The following is a 20,484-nucleotide window of genomic DNA, read 5'->3' on the forward strand; positions in this document are numbered from 1 at the left end:
TTTTGGGGTGTTCCCAGGGGGGTTTTCAGGATTCCCGTAGGGGGGGATTGGGTGATCCCAGGGGGAACCCAAGGCTGGTTTGGGGTACCTGCCAGTGACAGAGATGGGGACCCCCTGCCAGGTATGAACCTTCTCAGGGGAGTCTGGGGGGTGCTGGGAGGTCTTGTGGGAATTTTGATGTCCTGGGAGGGTTTGGGGGGGGGTCTGTCTTGGGGTTTTGAAGTCTTGGGGAGTTTTTGGAGGGCCCAGGGATGGTTTTGGGGTCTCGGGGAGGTCGGGGTGTCCTGGGGGGTTTGGGGGTTCCCGGGAGGGTTTGAGGGTTCCTGGGCGATGCCGGTGACTGAGCTGGGACCCCGTGCCAGGTGTGAACCTTCTCACAGCGCACGGGCAGCGTCAGCGTGTTCAGGGAGATCCTGGGGGGCCCGGGGGTCACCCCAAACCCCAGGGGACCCCAAATGCTCAGGGCCCCCCCCCCAAACTCCCCTCACCGCTGGATCTGCTGCAGGCAGGGGGGCACCAGCACTCGGCCCCCACCCCCACCATCACAGGGGGCTGTGGAAGAAATCTGGGGGTGCACAGACAGGTCGGGGGGACCCCCAAAGTCCTGGAAAAGGGGGAACACAGGGGAACTCCCAGGAATCCCCACTGGGGGCTTAGGGGAGATCCAGGAGGAGTTTGGGCGAGCTTAATTGTGTCACTATCGTCGGGAAAGGGGACTCCAAGGGTCCCCGCTGTCCCCATTCCCAGCAAAAGGTGGTTTTGGGTTAAATCATTATTGGAGTACTGTAAGTAAGAGTTGAAATTTTTAATTTTCATTTTTATTCTATTTTATTTCAATTAAAATTTATTGATTTTTAGTTTTATTATAACTCGTTGAGAGGACAGGAAGGACATTCAAGGGCAGGAATATCTTTTCCTGGCTGGTAACTGGAATTTCAGACCCTGGCAGTGTGTACAGAACCACACAGACTGGGATCAAACATGGGCTGGGATCACCTGGACTGAGATCCTATGGACTGGGACCATATGGAATGGGACCATAGGGATCAGTACGGTACACACTGGGATAAACTGGGTTGAGATTATATGGACTGGGACCACATGGACTGGGATTGCACAGACTGGGATCCCATGGACTGGGAAAAAGCATTGGCTACCATTGGCTACCATCCACATATAAAGGTGGCCACCTCAAGTTGTCTTGATCCTTTTTGGGTGTCCCATCCCCCTCTTTCCCCCGCCCTCCCCATCGCTCCCCCAATCCCCGCTCCCCTCCCCCGTGTTTGGTTTTGGGGGTTCCAGGCCCCTCCTGCTCCGTGGGGGGGTCCCGATCCCTCTTTGGTTTAATTTGGGGCCCCCGACCCCTTCTCACCGCGACCCCCGCGGCCGGGGGGGCTCCCAGCACCACCAGTGCCACCAGTACGGCCCCAGCTGCCCCCGCACGCCCCATCCCCATCCCCAGGGTCACCTCCCCCCTCCCCAAATTCCGCTCCCGGGGAGCCCTGGGCGCTGCGGGTCCGCCTGGCGACTGAGGAGTCATCGGGAACAAGCGCTCTGATTGGCTGGAAATGGCCCCGCGCAGTCTCTGATTGGCTAGCGCATTGAGAAGCGCTGTGATCTGCCTGGCAACCGATGAGCAGCGCTATCGCAGGCGCTGATTGCCTGAAAATCGCCGGCCCGGCAACTGAGTTGTCAGACGCGCCGCGCGCTCTGATTGGCCAGGATCTGTTTTGGGATGGGGACGGGAGGAACTGGGGACCCCCAGGAGCCCCCCGGCTTTGGGGGTTTCCATCCCCCCTCGGCCCTCGGGGCGGCCCTGGGGCCACCCCAACACCCCCAAAATGGGGAGGGTCCCCGGAGCCGTTTGGATCCCCCAAAAATGGGCTGGAAGCGGCAGGAGCCGCCCCAAAAAGGGATTGAAGGGTCCGGTCCGGGAATGGGGGAGGCTCCGGGGATGGCTCCCATCCGGATCGGGGCTGGGATTGAGGGAGGGTCCGTTCAGCGACTGGGGAGGGGTCTGGGACTGGGGGAGGGGCTGGCATTGGGGAGGGTTGGGGTATTGGGGAGGGGTCTGGGATTGAGGGGATTGGTCCATGCCGGGATTGGGGCAGGGTCGCTCCCTGGGGGAGGGGTCCATTATTGGGTCAGGGTCTCTCCCCTTCCCGAGCCCAATCCTGTTCCTGATCCTGTTCCCGAGCCCAATCCCATTCCCATTTCTGTTCCCGTTCCCGATCTCATTCCCGACCCCAATCCCACTCCCATTCCCGATCCCGATCCTGTTCCCAGTCCCGGTCCTGCCGCTGTTTCCAGGGAATGGCTCTGCTCTCAACCCCGACCCCAAACCCGGCGGGTCAAACACCCCAGATCCTGGGGTCAACTCCCCCCGACCCCAAATCCTGGGGGTTCAAACACTGGGGGGGTCAAACACCCTCAAACCCAAACTCTGGGATGTCAAGCCCCACTCCCCCCTCAGCCCCGAACCCCAAATTTTAGGATCAAACCCTCCAAATCCCAGATCCTGGGGTGTCAAACACTCCCCAATTCCCAAACGATGGGGTAAATCCCCCTGACCCCAAATCCTGGGGTTTGAAACATCTGGGGTGCCCAACCACCCTGATCCCAAAGTTTGGGGGTCAAACCCCCTGATCCCCAAATCCTGGGGTCAAAAACCCCAAATCCCAAACCCTGGTGTCAAACCCCCCCAAACCCCAAATTTTAGGATCAAACACCCCCAATCCCCAGAGTTTGGGGTCATGACCCCCCCAGTCCCCAATCCCCCACCCCCCCCAAACCCACTCCAGCCCTGGAGGGCACAGTGGGGTTTGGGTTTATTTGGGGTCTGCTTGGGGTTATTTGGGGTTTATTTGGAGTTGGTTTGGGTTTATTTGGGGTTTGTTTGGGTTTATTTGGGGTCTGTTTGGGTTATTTGGGGTTTATTTGGAGTTTGTTTGGGTTTATTTGGGGTTTGTTTGGGTTTATTTGAGGTCAGTTTGGGGTTATTTGGGGTTTTTTTGGGGTGATTTGGGGTTTATTTGGGGTGATTTGGGGTTTGTTTGGGTTGTTTGGAGTTTGGTTAGAGTTATTTGGGTTTATTTGGTGTTTGTTTGGGGCAGCTCCAGGTGCAATGTCTGCAGAGAGACCCTGGGTCCAACGCTGGGCAAAAAAGGGGGATTGGGTTGGGAATTGGGGGATTCAGGATGGGGAAAGGTCCTGGGAGGGAAAAGGGGATTTGGGGTGGACAGGGAAGGATTTGGGGTGGTTTTGAGGGATTTTCAGGTGTTTCTATGGAATTTGGGAGCACTCCTATGGCATTTTGTGTGTTTCTACAGGATTTTGGGGTGGTTTTGAGGGATTTCAGGGTACTTCCATGGGATTTTGGGCTGGTCTGGAGGATCTTTAGGGTGTTTCTACGAGATTTTGGGGCAGCTTGAAGGATTTGGGGCAGCTTTAGGGTATTCAGGGGCAGTTTTGAGGGGTTTTGGGGTGGTTTGGTGGGATTTCAGGCCATTTCTATGGGATTTTGGGGTGGTTTGGTGGGATTTGGGGTGTTTGGGGCGGTTTTTGGCTATTTAGGGGTGGGTTTGATGTGGTTTTTCGGGATTTTTGGGTATTTCAGGCTCGTTTTTTTTTTTTAGTTTGGGGTTATTTTGGAGGGGTTTGGGCATTTTGGGTCACTTTTTGGCAAAGGAGATCTCCATGGCGTTGCTCTGGGTGATGCTGAAGCCCTGCAGGGCCTCGCGGGCGGCGCCCGCCTGCACCTCGGTGTCCAACTGCATCAAGGCGATGTCGCAGCGCCCGGGCACCAGCGCAGCTCCTGAACCCGGGAACCTGGCATGGGAACGGGGTCAGGAGAGCCCGAAAACACCCGGGAACCTTCCCCCAGTCAGCTGGGAACCTTCCCCCAGACACCTGGGAATGTTCCCCCAGACACCTGGGAATGTTCCCCCAGACACCTGGGAATGTTCCCCACAAATCCAGAAATGCTCTCAAAAAAAAAAAAAAAAAAAAATCCTGAAATATTCCCCCAGATATTCAGAAATTTTCCCCAAAGAAATCCAGAAATGGTGCTCCAAAAAATCCTGGAACATTCCCAACAAACTAGGAAAATCCTCCAGAAAATCGAGAAATATTCCCCCCCAAAATAATCCAAACCAAACCCCATTCCCCATCCAGAAACATTCCCAAAAAAAAATCCAGAAATTCCCCCTCAAAAAAAATCTAGAAATACCTCCCCAACAACTAGTAACTGCCCCCCAAAACCTTAGAAATTCCCTCCTAAGAAGTCCAGTATTTCCTCCCCCCCCTCAAATCTGGTATTTTCCCCCAAAAATCCAAAAATTCCCCCATAAAAACCAGATATTTCCCCCCAAAAGCCCGATATTTTCCCAAAAAATCCAGCCCCAAGCCCCCCTCATCCTCTCACCCCCCCCCCCCGAGCCCCAAAATCCCCCAAAGCCCGGCTGGAATCCCCGGAATGCCCGGAATGCCGGGACTGCCCCAGACCTCACTGGCTGAGGAGCACGGAGAGCATCAGCTCCTGGGGCTGCTCAGGGAGCTCGGGCAGGAATAGGATGTGCTTTGGGGCTTCCCACAGCTGGGGGAAACGGGAGAAAAACCCAAAAATCAGCCCCAAAGCTGCCCTAATCAGGCCCAAAATCTGCCCAAAGTCACTCTGGATACACACCAAAAAAATCTGTCCAAAATCCCACCAAAATCCTAAAAAAACCCCACAAAAATCCCGCAAAATCCCAAAAAACACAGGAAAATCACCCCAAAATCCCACAAAAGTCTTTCCCAAACCCCACAGAAACCCCACCTAAATCCAATAAAAATCTCCTCAAAATCCTCACCAAAAATCCCATCAAGAATCCCACTAAAAAATTCACAACAAAATTCCACAAAAATCCCCTCAAATGCCCGCAAAAATTTCACAAAGAATCCTCAAAAATCCCACAAAATCCACCCAAAATTCCAGGTAAAGCCCCACCAAAATTCCACAAAAGTGCCCCAAAATCCACCATAGAATCCTCCCACCAAAAATCCCCACAAGAATCACCCCAAAGCCCACACAAATCCTTCAAAATCCCAACAAAAATCACACCCAAAATCCCCCCTAAATCCCACAGGAAAATCTCTCAAAAAGTCCCACTAAATCCCCATGAAAATAACACAGAATCCACACAGAAAAATCTGCACAAAAATCGCTCCAAAAATCTCCAAAGCACACAAAATCCACACATAACATCCCTCCAAATCACCCAAAATATCCCACAAAAATTTACCCAAAAACCCCCCAAACTCCACCAAAAATCCACTCAAAAAATCTGCACCAAAATCCCACCAAACCCCTCTCAAATCCCCCAAAAATGCTCCCAAGTCCCTTCAAATCCCACCCAAAGTCTGAGAAAATCCAACCAAAAAATCCCTACAAAAACTTCCCTCAAAACCCCACCAAACCCCAACAAAATCTCACAAAATCCACCCCAAAAATCCCACCAAGATCACTCAAAAAAATTCCTGCAAAAATCCTCCAAAATCCTCCTGACAATCCCCAATAAACCCTCCCAAAAATTCCAGTTAGAACCTCCCATCAAAATTCCACCCATAAAATCCCATATGTCTGGACTCAAGGGCTCTGACGGGAATTGGTCCCTAATCCCAATCCCTTAAATCCCATTAAAATCCCATCAGATCCCCCAAAAAATCCCATCAAACCTCATTAAAATCCCATAAGATCCCAGTAAAATCCCTTCAGTTCTCACTAAAATCCCATAAAACCTCTCTGAAATCCCACAAGTCCCCTCAGCCCCTCAGGTTTTGGGGTCACTTGTTGGGGAAGATGAAATAGGAAAACCTTATAAATATGATTGCCTGGCAAAAGATTTGTAAAATACAGACACTGAGATGAGAACTAGATTTGAAATAACAAACCTTGACTACTGAATAACTAGAAAACAATAGTATAGCCAGGTTGAAAGCAATCCCCCTTCTGATTAAACAACGCCCTTTACCTGCAGATAGGTCCAAAGGTCAAATGGAATGCTCTGTCTCACCCCCAATGTATGGTTCATCCCACACCTGTCGCCCTCCCCTGAAGTATCAGATATCTGTGACCCCATTGGCCCAAGTCCTGCTCCAGCCCACCTTGAAGCCCCCTGATAAGGTGTGCCCGAGGGACCAGACTCCCTCTTGGACCTTCCCCTGGGACCCTCACCTGGAACCCTCGCTCCCTCTCTCTCCCTCTCCCTCTCTCCCTGGGCCTGCCACGAGTTGCGCCTGGCAACTCCAAGCAGGGCCTTTCCCCCCTTTTAATAAACCACATCTTCCAAGACCTGCCTTCAGAGATCTCTCATCCATCCAAACCGTCCTGGAGTCCCGCGCTCTCTGCAGAGATCAAGATGGTCAGAGTAACAAGAAGACAGAGTGGCAATGCTACAGATGCCCTGAGGAATTCAGGCCATGTTTGCCATCCTTTAAGGCAGATGAAAAAAATGAACTCTTGCTTTTTTCTTCACGGGCAATGGAACAAAGCTATTGAATTCTAGAACAAGAGCCATCTCATGTCTTTCTTCTAAGGGCAAGCAAAGGAAGGTTGGAAAGCCACAAATCCACAGGCAAAGCCACGGCTGTGTCACTGCTCATCACCAAGGAGTGGGGACAGGTGACAGGTCTGGAGCTGAATCCACCTCCACCATGCCAGATATATCCCCAGCGTGATGGCACCCTCAGGCTTGCTCCCTTGGCCAACATGATCCTAAAACTGCCAGAAACGGCAGCAAGGGGGGAGCTTTGCTCTGGTGCACCCTTGACTTACTGCACACACATCAGTCAGTGAGGAATGACTTTGCACTTGAGTTCAGATTCCTGTTGAAACTCCTGCTTTGGACACACACCCATGTAACTGTCTCCAGATGCAAGGATCACAGCTGTACAGTCATGCTGCCAGATGTCTACCATGGCCAGTTACCAACCACTGACTGATTCTCTTCATTCAAGTGCCGGATCCCTCCTATTACAGCTCCTCTTCCCCTTGATGGCTTGCATCACAGCCAGCAGATTATCCTTCATCCTGAGGATCTAGGGTGCCCTTTGCCAGCTGCATCCAATCTTGCATCTATTCTTCATCTCCATTTCCACTACCACATTACTTTGAGATGGCTCTTCATGCAGATGAAGGCTGAAAACGTTAATACGTTTAAAAACGTATCACTTGTGAGCCCTTCCTCTGGGTCCTTCCCTCCAAGAAGCCCAGACTTCAGGATCTGATTTCTGACTAGAGGAGGGTACCCAGTTCCCTGGATCTGCTCCTGTTAATACAGCCCAGGATAACTGTGAGCCATCCTCACTGCCATGCACATGCCTGGCTTACCTGCAGCACACCAAGGTGCTCCCTCTGCAGACCTGCTCCCCACTCAGGCTCTTCCCTGAGGTTTATTTCACCCCAGGCCCAGAACTGTTTAGGTCCTTCTGAATGGCAACCCTGCCATTCAGCTACTTCCTGACTAGGACCCCAAATCTGGTATCATTTGAGAAGCATTAGCTCCAACAATTTTTTTGACACATCCCACTTCTCTTTTCCCCTACACACAGCTACTGAAAACTCCACCCTGATCGTGTTTTCCTGTACTGGCTGATCATAAAAAAGAAGCCATTCACTGTGAAAATATTATGTGTCACTCACATCCTCCGGGATCATGAGTGAAATAAACCATAAACCTCACTAACACTCCTGCCTTCATGAGGCAGAAAACCAGCGTTTTATACATTGCCTTTAGGAGTCCCTTTCTCTCCATGCACCATCCAACCTGAGCTGACAAAGAAGATTGGATGTCTCCTCACTCAAGATTTTTTTGAGCAATCCCCTCAGTTTGCAGTGGGTAAAAGCACAGCCAGGCCATGCCACATTAAAAAGTGGTTTTGACTGTCAGAAGCTTCTAGGGAGGTTTGTCAAAACTGCCCTCACTTTGGTTCATTCGCCATTTGCCCTTATTTACAGTGTACCTGACTGCTTTACATTTCGGCATTTAATTATTCCCTTTTCCAACAAAGATGAAGACTAAGGTTTGGCCTTGGGCCCCTCTGCCTGCTCCACATGAGCTCATTAAAAAGTTGCTGTCCTGTGAATGAAAGAAACAGATAAAGAGCTGCTAAGAGATAAGACTGAACGTGATAAAAACACTCACTTGATGCAATTAACAAGATCAGTTAACACCTTTTTGCTCACCAGTCTTGCAATGGTTAATCATGAACAGCAATAATGTTCTGCTGCTCAGCAGCAGTTCATGGGCTTCCTACAAGAGTGTCAAATAAAATCAAATCAAAGAAAGTAGAAGCACTTCTGTTAAACTCCCTTACAAGAAGAGCCTGAGCTTTTCTCCATTTTCCATCTATGCCTTCTCTAAAAGGGCAACAGGAAGCACACGGATAGCTCTGAAAGACCAACACTCAGATTTCTCAACAAATGCTTGTCTGTCACAGTGAAACCAACTTCCTGAGCCTAAATTATTCATGTTCAAGGATAAAAGGATCGGAGTGGATGACCCAGAAGATTAGGACATTTTCTTGCATGGCACTTTGCTCCTTCTGCAGGACAAGCTGTTTCTGTTGTTTGGAGCTCAAATTTGCCAAGAAAGTTAAACTCAGCCAAGAGATCTAAAGGCCTTTCTGGATCACTGTTTTGCGGCTCTCCCTATTGCTGTTATCAAAAAGCTTCTTTTATATTTCCACATCATTAGTTCAGACCAGAAGCACAACATACAGAATTCAGGGGTTTCAGATTATCAGCCACCACAGATTCCAAACTATGACTTGCACCAAATGGGAAATGGGCACCTGAACTCAGAACCTTCTTTCAATGCCAGTCACACCACCCATGATGGAACTGTCTTTGGGTTTGTGTTTTAGGGATGTTCTTTCATCATCTGCAGTGCTCATTGAGTAGCCTGGGATATTCTTCATGCTCTGTAATTGATGCTATTACCCAATAATAAAAAGTAGAATTGCTCAGGGTTACACATATAGGGGAAAGTAAGAAATAATTGGAATTGAACTAAGAGAACTTTCTTCCTAAATCAAAAGACACCATTTGAGGGAACAGTACGTTACAGGTTCACCCTTTCTGTCAATTGCCTCATACATTTTTAGGTAAAACAGTGAAATCTGCTATTGCTTCTATCTTCCTCTTTAAGATGCAAATCCACCAAAGTAGCCACAGAGGTGAGTTAGTTTGCACCCTCACTTAGGGGTCAAATTCATCCATTTCTGCATTTTCTATAAACTTAGAAATTTAGAACCCCGTTCTAAACCCTGCCTATTACACATTCCCAGCTATCAGCAGCAAGTCTCTGGGCTGCTTTTTTTCAGTCTTTCTCATTATGTATTTTGATGCATGATTCATACAATATTTGATTTACCCCTTCATTAACTTGCCTCAAGCAGAGAAGGTTGAATGCTATTAGGTCAAAAGCATTTGAAAAATGTCCTTCTTTTCGGTCGATCTATTCAGTGAATCAAGATTCTTCCTACTCATCCAGTTCTACTCTCAAGGGAAGTCAGATGTTCATGGCCCTGACCCTAAATATTGGCCCTTAGCACATCACTTAAAATGATAGACAGTAATTACCGAATTGGTGGACAGAACTGTCAGCTGAGAAAAAAAACAGGGAGAGACAAAGATGATTGGGAAAAAAAAAAACCACAGACACACTGAGATCAGGCTAACAGGATCTCACAAAAGGAGTGATATGTTGTAGCTTGCCTCTGATAACAAATACATTGGAATCTAATACTTTTAGGAAAGCCTATGTATGTTTCGGGCTGGAAATTCGGATTATAAAGAACTTTGATTCAACTCCTTGTATATCAGACACATTATCCCTTCCCCCCTTCAACTCTTCCAGTCAAACCCTTGGAAGCTTAAGAGCTTTAGGGTCCATCTTCACGAAACCAAAAAGATACTGCTGCTATCTGGTGTGAATTCAGACCAGACTCCAAGAAGAGAGCATCCTCTGAACTATCTTCAGCACCATTGCCTCATTTCAGATGAACAGAACTGATTTAACCTTTTAATTTTTACTCAAAACAAAAGAACAACAACAACCCAGGTGCTAGATTGGTCACCTGAGCTCTTCAGTACCAAGGGATCCACATTTAAACAGTTCAAGACTCACAGATTTAGGATTCTTAAGTCTTTAGTGATTCTGGTTACCCACCTCATTAAGTCCTGAAAAGAACTAGGCTTGCATAGGGCAGGTGCTCTTACTCCAGCAAAGTCACATGGCTTCAAGATATTTGCTTCACTGCTTCCAGTCTTTGCTTTTAAAAAATTAAACTACAGCTAAAAAATTTAAATCATAATGGAAAAGTATTCTCCCCCAGCATTTCTGTGGCTGGGAAACATTTTGTTGGCACAAGGCATTTTGCAAAAGAGACATTCTAATCCAGCCTACAAAGCAAATGCTGTGCCTCACTACTGACAAGAAGCACAATACTGCTGCAGGCATTTTAATATACAGCAATTCTTTTCTGTTCCTACCTGTCTCTGAGACCAACAAAACTAATCAATGAAAACGTGAAGCATACTCCAGATACATTTCCTCCTTATCTCCAGCTGAGAATGCCCTGAAATGCCCCTCACATAATCCATGTGATTTCCTATTGGCCTGCCACCTCAGCAAACGAGGCTTTGCAGCAGGGCTTAAACCAGCAGCAGAGGGTCCAGAGAGGTCTGTTAAAAACATATATGAAAACAAAACCCCGTCAGGAACTTAAGAGAAAATTTTCAGTAGGAATTACAGACATCAACTTCCCTGTTTTGATGATACCTTGAGAAAGGTATCAATTTCTCAAAACAATGCCCCCTTTTCCATGCCCTCTTCTGCACATTCAAGAGAGTTTCTTAACCAAAGCAATTACTCCAAGGTCAATAGAGGTGGACAAGTTGTGCTGTTCCTGGTCCAAGAAGAGCAGGAAAGCTATCAGTTTTCAACACTCATATGAAAAGACACATATTTTGAGCACAATGTAAAGATGTCTAGTTTTGCCATAATTATGTTTTCACAGGAGCAGGGAAAAGGAGGTAAATCTTCCATATATCAGGAACAAGTTTTAAAAAGGAGCACGTGAAAACGCAGGGTTACCAGAGTCACTAGTAACGGTCTGTCGCCAAGGGCTGTGTCAGCAGTTCAGGGAAGATCTGTGCGGATACAGTCTCCAAGAACTCTTGGGTCACTTGGAGCATAGAAATCATTGTCCATTTTCCAGAGTAGATGCTACTTGTTACTTAAGACAGAATTTGAGATCATTCCAGTTTTCTAAGGCTCACTGTCCAGACTGAGCTGGCAGACCCCCATTATTCTCGGTGTAAGAAGACGAGCAGCTCCAGAGGGGATCTTGCACATCTGCTGGCACGGGCTTGGCAACAGGCTCCAATCTGCAGCTAGCCAAAACTGACATGCCACAGTTACACATGGACTGGTATTAAATACTAAATTAAATACTTCTACACAAAAAAATGAGCCGTCTTGGACTGCAGAGCCACTGCTGGATATGTAACCTAATAGTTACGCTTGACAGGTTTCTGGGTTGTAGAAATGCAGTTTCTGCCAGCATCGCCTACGCTGACTGAAACTCAAAACCAGATGCACAGCAGAGGAAGACAGCAGCTTAAATATACAACTTGGCCTAGTACAGAACCTGAAGATCAATAAAACTTTTTTAGCCCATGAAAGAGCAAGAGGCCAGCACAAGACAAGAAAACAAACTCGGCTAGATTAGATTATCACCTTGCCTTTCTCACAGACAAGTCAAGCCATGGACAAGCCAGCAATATCCACACTGCAGCAAGTATAGTGCCAATGAAATGTCAACATACAGAAGCTAAGTTAAAGAAGAATTCCCAATTCCCACTGGTTTTAGCACAAAACTTCTCTTACAAGGTAAACTTTTACTTCAGCACCTAACTGCACAGGGCTATCAACTAGAAAGTTGTGTATTGGAATTTACAAAGAAGTTCCTCAAAACCCAAGACCTTTGTCGGAATATTTCATTCAGCAACACTGAGTTCAGCAGCAGATCAGAGCAAAGTTAGCTTAACTCTAAAAATTAGACAATGTTTTTTTATTATCAAGTGATAAAATTACTTTTTGTCCCACTTTGCTCCCATACCTCCTGTCTCTGCCATGACTGAATTCCTTCAAAACTTTTTTATTAAATGTATCTACTCTAAAATAATTTCCCCCAGGAATAATTACAAAAGAAAGAACTTCCATTTATATTTCATCAAATCTGAAAAAAAAAAAAACAACTTTACTGTAACCAAAGGTCATTTAGCCATTCCACCCAGAACTTAGCATGCAATGCCAGTGATAAATTTCAGGAAGTTGCCTGGGTTGGGTCCATCTTCTTTTTAACAAACAGAAGTTTGAGGAACTTTCTATTGTACTTCAAAACAGAGTTTCAACTGAAAAGCAGACTCAGCAATGTTCCCTTCACCCTCTTAAACTAATGAAGGCCCAATCTACAGGTCATTAGGAGGCAAGAACTGTTCCAAAATGTCTGTGAGCTTTGAGAAAGCAGTAATTCTTTTTTTGTGCCACACTTTCAGACTAGCAAGGGGAAAAACATCTCCCCATCAGCATCAACAATAAGGTTCACGGTCCTCAGTGAGTACTGGATTTCAAAGGGTGTTTCTTCCTCAGCCCAACTTCAGACCCCTTGTGGAAAAACAGCTGCATCTAATACTTGACATAAGTATAGTGGCAAAAGAAATAACTGTCTTTAAAAATGCTGGTCTCTCCATAAGGTGGAGTAGTCAAGTGCCATAGAGAGGAGAGTCCCACATTGCAGCGGAGGATGGAAGGTGGTGGAGTTATGTAGAATTCAACATGGACACAGCCCAGCTCACAAGCCCATCCAAGTGGGGGATGGCAAAAGAAAGGGACATTAAGGCACAAGAACAAGTATCACAAGATCTCTTGGTGGTCTTTTAAATTGAAAATTTATTTTTTTTTAAAAAAAGGACATTTATCCATAGTTATGTTTTGGGGCTTTCCCTCTCCTTTGTTCTCTTGGATTTTTTTTTTTATCAAGCGCTACATTTTTCCTTTGGAAAGTTAGTGCTTTTCACACATACTAGAAGAACAAAACATAGTTAAAAATGGCTTTGTCAAACATCCATTCAGGGTCCCTTCATCACTGCACTTAGTTCCCTCCAGTTCCAATATTGAAGAGGCCTGAGTGGCACTCCTGAAATAGGCACAAATATCTGTTTTGTACATTTCCCCACATAATCAGTTCCTCTCCAGTATGAGAGTCCAACGTGTAAAGCATTCTCTGGGTTTACTGTTGTCAGTTCACTTATTTGCAGTTTTAGTGCTATTCAGCCCCTCATGCTGAGCTGCCTTTCCTTACTGTGAACTGCTCCTGGATTTGTATTGCACTGCTACTTGGTTTCCCTTTAAAAAAGAAGAAACTGGGCGAGGAGGGGAGTGTTATTCTGTTTTCAAACAGACAGGCCACTTGTATCTTTGGAAAATAAATGTGAAGATGCTCAGAAGCATGCTAGTTTCTTTTTAAATGGCAAAAGAGATTTTCTTTGTTAGCTTTGTTTTTTCCAAAGTTCAGGAAGAGCATTCAGTGAAGTGGTGAATTCAAACAATTGTCTGGACTGTGAGCAGAATGAGAGAGTCAGGGAGGAAGGGACTGTTCCCAGCGCTGCTGGTAAGCTGGGTGCATCACTCACCCCACCCTGCATTGCTCTTGGTCTCAGCTGCATAGAACTCCTCTGAGACACATTGTCTGGTCTGTGCATCTTCATCATCTAAAGGAATTGTTCCAGTTGTCTGCTCTGGCTCCCACCAAGGAGTTCAGAGCCAACCCTTGAAGGACAGCACAAACTATCTTTCCTTAATCCATAGAAATCCCATGGTTTTGATCCCTCCTATTATTTAAGATTTCACCCATTTTCCTCATTCTTCTAGACCTCTGCCCAAATGTCCTCTTCCCTCTTCTGAATGCCCCCTGGACACGTCCCCTTGGTAATCCCTTTGTCTCCTGCACAGACCTGGGCCAGATATCCCTTCAGCTCCAAACTGTCTTCTTTGTCAGCAGTTGTGCCAGGGGAGATTGTCAATAGAGCAGAAATTTTCTGTGCAGTGGGAACACAACCATGACTCCCTCTTCAAGGACTACAGCAGCTCACCTGCAGCCAGCTGAGCTCCCATTTTTTGCAGGAGAAGTGCAGACATGGCAGCCAGGACCCACATGTCCCTTGTCACACTCAGTAGGTGGTACTTAAAGGCCAATTTTCTAAGCAGCTGTTTTGTTGGTAACATTTTGAGAAGCGGGCTGCGCTTTCCAGCTGAAAAATCCAACCATGCACAAAACCTGCTGGAACACCACATTTCATGCTTTGGATATGGCATTTGCAAGGCAGCTGAAATGGTAACCTTTGCTCTCAGCTACTACTCCACTGATTGAAGCTGTTAATGCTGCACATGCGTGAACAGAATGCAAAACTAAGGCCAAACCTGCCAGAGCTGAGGCAGATTCCCCCATCAGTAGAGGAAGAATTTGTAGCAGCTTAGAATCTACAATTCAAAGGTTTAGTTGGAACAAGCAAGGCTTTGATTTGGAAGAACTGGAACTGAAGAAGATATGGGCAGATTTTCAAGCCAAACCCCCAGATCCTAGCTCTTTAGGCTGGGGCTGGTTAGCACTCATATTAACCTTGCATGGCTGCCCAGACAGAGGCACAGATGATACAGTGTCTCCTACTCAGTGATGTTTCCCACAGCTCATCTCCCACCACAGCTCCTCTTCTTAAAGGAAGTACATGGATAGTGGTCTTAAAATTGGGGATGATAGATGTCTAGCAGCAGCATCTATAGCAGTGGTAGCCAGCTTCTGGTTCCTGGAGACTGGTATGCAGAAGAAGGGTGTACATGAAGCTGTCATGCCTTCCTTGGGAGGAAAGAAAAGACTCACCCAATCAGAGTATGCTGTGTTCTGCATTTTTACCTACTGATCAGCAGGGCATGCAGAAACCTGACTCCGAGACTCCGGCAGAAACCTACTCATCCCGTGGACAGCTGCTGCCTCAAAGCACTGGCACTGCAAATAGACACCAGTGGAACAAATTGAAAAAGGCTGCCCTTTTCAGGATTAGCAAACTAGGAACCCAACCAGGTGCCCCAATTCCATCCTTGGTTTCCATTCAAGATGGATCAGTTCCCCAGTGTACCGGCATCTGAAACCCACCACCACTTCATCTGCTAGAATATAAATATCTACCCGGTAGATAAAAAAACTGAAGGGTGTAATTCAGATTGCTTTCAATCCAAATGCTCCTGTAGATTTTCTTCAACAGTTTCTTAGACCCTGTCGAACCCAGGGCATGGGCAGGACAGAACATCCCTTTCTACTCTCTCAACACTGCAACCCACAGCTCATGCTCAGGAAAAGCTGCAAGTGCACACATGCACACAATCCTTCAATGTCCGTTCTCAGCTGACCTTCTTTGGTCCATGACAAAAGACACTCGTATATTAAAGGGAATTCAAAGCATAAGAGAACACATAGTGAGCTGTAAACTCTAGTTTAAGAGACAGGTTATCTTTCTGATAACTCCTTTGTTATTAGTAAAAAGAGTTGGTCAGAAAACCTATGGCTTTCTTTGGCAAGAAAACTCATCAGAAAAAAATAATCCTCTCTGAAAACAGTCCGTGAAATTTCTGGATTGAACTTTGATTTGATTTCTAGACTGAGGTTTGCTTTGACATTGTTTGTAAAAATAATGTTTCTTTACATTTCATTTCCAAACAGCATTTAAAGCATAGGTGGAGAGCAGAAGAAAAGGGAATAGGGATGACTACTTTGGCACTTTCTGTTTCATGGATTTACAGTAGAAAATCTACTAGGGGCCAAAATGATAAATGAATGACAGAGTTGGGATGATGCTGGCTTTTGATTGGAACCAGGAGTTAAACACTTTTTCCTTCATTTAATTTGGCTGATACATACAAGGCTGTCAAAGCAAACATGTTTTTGCAGTAGATGTTATCTTCACTTCCAAAGAACATTAGCATTTGAAATATTTTGTACTGAAGAAAAAAATAATTCCATCTTCTTTCAAACCCTAGAAATAATTAAAACAACAATTCATCCGTTCTGCATGGTTTAAAGGAAAGCAGATGTCCACTATGCCACATTAGTTTATCACATTGGAAAATGAAACATGAAGCAAATAGGAATTTATTGTACAAGTATTATCACCACGAATTTGTGTCCTCTTTTACCTTGGTAGTAAGTTAATCTCCTCAACTTAGAATATTTAAGGAGCACACAGGAGGGCATGGAAGTAGATTCACTTCAGAATGGCAGGTGATGGTGCTGCATCATGGTGAAATTAATCTCTAACCTTCCTACCATTTTAGGGCCACAAAACCAGGAGGTATTTGTTGTAAGCTAGAGCAACCACCAGAAAAATGCCCCAGGACTGGGAGGGAACATCAGCTCCTTCCTCCACCACAGCTGACATCAGTGACTGTTGCTGAGAAGCCAGCACAAGGCAGTGCTACCCAGCCTATCCTTCAGCATCATCTGTAATCAAACAAAACCAGGCAACACAGAAACTCCACAACCACTTATCTCAAAAACACCACACACAACATTCTCATCCTGAGGTGTTTATTTCTATTTGAATGTCCTTCAGTTTTGCTCAGCTCCTGCCACCAACTCTGGAGCAGCAGGGAGAAAGCACTTAACCTGTCAACCCCGATGTGCTGTGCCACACTCATCAAGCGATTTGCGGAATAAATAAATAGACTCCACAACTCGATATAGTTATGAAGTGGGTATGTATGCCAGCGCCCGGCACAAGTGAGATAGTTCTCCAAAAACTTGTGCCCCGAGCCTCAGTCTGACCCACATCTTTATTCACACCTGTGTTCCATATGCAATACATGACACAACTTTTTCATGCATATTCAACCCCTGGCCCCGCCTGTCCTCGCCTCTCATGCTAAATAGGTCCCCGCCCTTCTGGGCATGCCTGGTTTGCTGTGGTGGTGGCACGGGTGGTCTCTGGTGGTCTCTGACGCTGAAGATTGGGGTCTTCCTCCTATTTGAACTCTTGAACTTTTCTCCTCTGTGCATGCGCTTTTGGTCCTTTGGTGCCTATCTGAGTAGGTCTGTCAGTCTTGATAAGCTTGGAGACAGAGGAGCCCCTTTATCTGGGTTCTTTGCATCTCTTGGTCTTCTCTGGCATTGTCCTTTATGCAAGAAGCTTCAGAGATTTGCATTTTCTTATGCCCTTTGTACCATGGCAGAGGTTTCTCAAGTAAAAGATTAAAATTCAACACATAACGAGCTGAATGATGCTAGCACAGCCAGAGGACAACTTGGCCAGCAGCACGACCTCCCGGGGTTCGCTGGTGCCGTCGGGCTGCGGGAAGAGCGCGATGCCGTCAGTGGGGCTAAGGCTGTGCCAGGGCTGGGGAACCCCTCAGCCGGCCCGGGATGCTCTGCATGCCCCTCTCAGCCCATGCCCGCTCTCCCTGCAGGGCTCCCGGCAGCTCCCACCCTGCCGGGCTCCAGCTCCTCGCCGCCCGGCACGGCCCGGCTTCTGCCGCTGGCCCCGCTCACTCACCAGCTCGCCCTAGTGCCGGACGTGGTTCCGTGGCACCCTTTTGATGGCCACCTGCGAGCAAGGGAGACCAGCGGGTTGAGCTCGCCGCCTGCCCTGCGCAGCCCCATCCCCCTCCTCCTTCTCCTCCTCCTCCTCCTTTCCCTCCTCCTCCTCCTTCTTCTCCTCCTCCTCCTTCTCCTCCTCTGCCCGCCGCCAGCCCCGGCCGCCGCCGGCCCCGCTGCTCATCGGGGCGCCGTCTGAGAGCCGCGTTGCTGCGAAGACGCTGCCGAAGCCGCTGCTGCCCAGCGGCGAACCCAGCCGATACCGCTCCTGCAGGGCCTCCTGCGCCTTCCCTGCGGGCGGGATGCAGCTGTCAGCGCTCGGCCCGGAGCCAGGAGCGGCCCCCGAGCGCCCCCCGAGCGCCCCGGGCCGGCCCTCCCCAGGCGTTCTGTCCCTGGAACGGGACAGCGGCGGCTTGGGGCCGGGGAAGCCGCAGCGGAGGCGGCGGGAGCGGCCGCGCCACGTGTGTCCTCCGCGGGGCCCGGGAGGAGCCGGGGCCTGGGCCTGGGCCGGGACTGGAGCCCACGTCGGGACCGGGGCCAGGCGGAGCCAGAGGGCGGCGATGCCGCCCCAGCCCCAGGCACTGATGCCCGCCCAGCAGCGCCACCGCCAGCACGGCCAGAGCCGGGCGGAGGCGAGACCGCGGCGGGACGGCCGAGGGAGGGGACGGGGACGGGGACGGGGATGAGGACGGGACAGCCCCGGCCGGGGGCAGGCTGGGGCCATGGCCCGGCAGGGGGAGAGGGAGACTGGGAGAGGAGGGGACACTGGGAAAGGAAGAGCGGGAGAGGGAGAGGAGATGCGAGAGGGACTCGACAGAGTATCTGCTTTCACTGCTGCTGCCGCTGCCGCTGCTGCCGCTGCCGCCGCTGCAACTGAAGCTCCGGGGCCGTTTGTCCCCGTGTCCGTTTGTCCGTTGCCCGCTCACCCCCGCGCCCAGCCCCCGCTCCCCGGGGGAGTCCCTGAGCCTGTCCAAACACGGGAACTTTGCCGTGTTCAGCCCAGACCCAGAGTCTGGACTCCTGCACAGTGGCAAAGGAATCCCCTCGGTCTCTGCCGTGCATTGTCCCTGCTGAGGGTCAAACAGTATGGGAGCACATTCCCTGAATGAAGAATTTGTACCTGGCCCAAGCACTGCACTTACCTCTCCAGGAATGATTAAAAAAAAAAAATAGAAAAAAACACGGGGAAGGCAAACTGTGTAGCTCATGGTATTTTAGAGTGTCTGAAATTCGCCAAGTCATGGATCTTAGAGATGAGATCTATTTGGATTAAGGGGATGGAGCAGTAGTTCAAGATGGAAAAGAGCATAAAAATAAACAGAGAAAAACATCTTCAGTTGTTTCTTTCCATTTTCATTTCATTTCTTAAAAGCTGTTTCAGTTTTCCCAGAATCTTCTCCACACTCCTGTTTGCTCTTTCCAAGAACCTTTCCTGCAGAACGAGGTGCAGCTCCTGTCACAAGATGTGCCACCAACTGCAGCTTCTCTTGGTTTTCCACACCTTGAGTGCAGCTCAACTCTTTCAGCACAGCAGGGCAAATGTTTGAAGAACTTGACAGCTTGTTCTTTCTTTTCCTTGTGAGCTGGGCAGTTGTGCCATTGGTAAGGTTTTCATTGTTACTGTTCTACCCTAAGAAACCATGACGGGCTACCAGGAATTGTCAGGGAATGCAAGCCTGACTGAATGCAGAGAAAGAATCCACAGAGCCTACATCCAGAAATAGAGAGCTGTGTGATAATCATTGCAACATCCCCATGGGCATCTTGAAAGTGATCTAGAAGATGAAAATGCTCTGACAGAGGGCATTTGTTTCTGAGTTCAGTGAAGAGGATTCCACATCTAGTGCATTGGTTCATAAATCAAGAGTTCAATCAGTTCATGGAAAGCACCAGAACAAGCACTAGGACTGGGACACACTGGGAGCCACTGGGAATGTGCTGGGGGCAACTGGGACCACATTGGGGGCAACTGGGGACAAGGATGAGTGTCTGGGGCCCTGCTGGGAGAGACTGGGATCATACTGGACTCATACTGGGATCATACTGGGAGTGACTAGGACTATTCTAGGGGCAACTGGGAGAAGTGGGAACACAGTGGATGGCACTGGGAACAACGGGGACTGTGCTGGGGGCAAATTGTATCATAATGGGGAATGACTGGCAGCAACTGGGCTCCTGCTGGGAGCAGCCCCTGGTGGCCCTGGGAGCCCCACAGCCATTTCCCAGGCATGCCGCCCCTCCAGCCCCCAGAGCCCCCTTTTCCTTCACCCAGAGACCCCCTGGACCCCTATTCCTGCCTTTCCCAGCACCCAGCCTCTCCTTTCCTCAACACCGAGGACACCCGGGACCCGTATTCCCAGCAAGCCTGGGTTTTCCTACCTTTTGCAGGGAATGGGGACACCGGGGACCCTTGGAGTCCCCTTTCCTGACGATAGTGACACAATTAAGCTCGCCCAAACTCCTCCTGGATCTCCCCTAAGCCCCCAGTGGGGATTCCTGGGAGTTCCCCTGTGTTCCCCCTTTTCCAGGACTTTGGGGGTCCCCCCGACCTGTCTGTGCACCCCCAGATTTCTTCCACAGCCCCCTGTGATGGTGGGGGTGGGGGCCGAGTGCTGGTGCCCCCTGCCTGCAGCAGATCCAGCGGTGAGGGGAGTTTGGGGGGGCCCTGAGCATTTGGGGTCCCCTGGGGTATGGGGTGACCCCCGGGCCCCCCAGGATCTCCCTGAACACGCTGACGCTGCCCGTGCGCTGTGAGAAGGTTCATACCCGGCACAGGGTCCCAGCTCAGTCACCGGC

The sequence above is a fragment of the Anomalospiza imberbis genome, unplaced genomic scaffold (genome assembly GCF_031753505.1).
Source record: "Anomalospiza imberbis isolate Cuckoo-Finch-1a 21T00152 unplaced genomic scaffold, ASM3175350v1 scaffold_50, whole genome shotgun sequence".
Taxonomy (NCBI): domain Eukaryota; kingdom Metazoa; phylum Chordata; class Aves; order Passeriformes; family Viduidae; genus Anomalospiza; species Anomalospiza imberbis.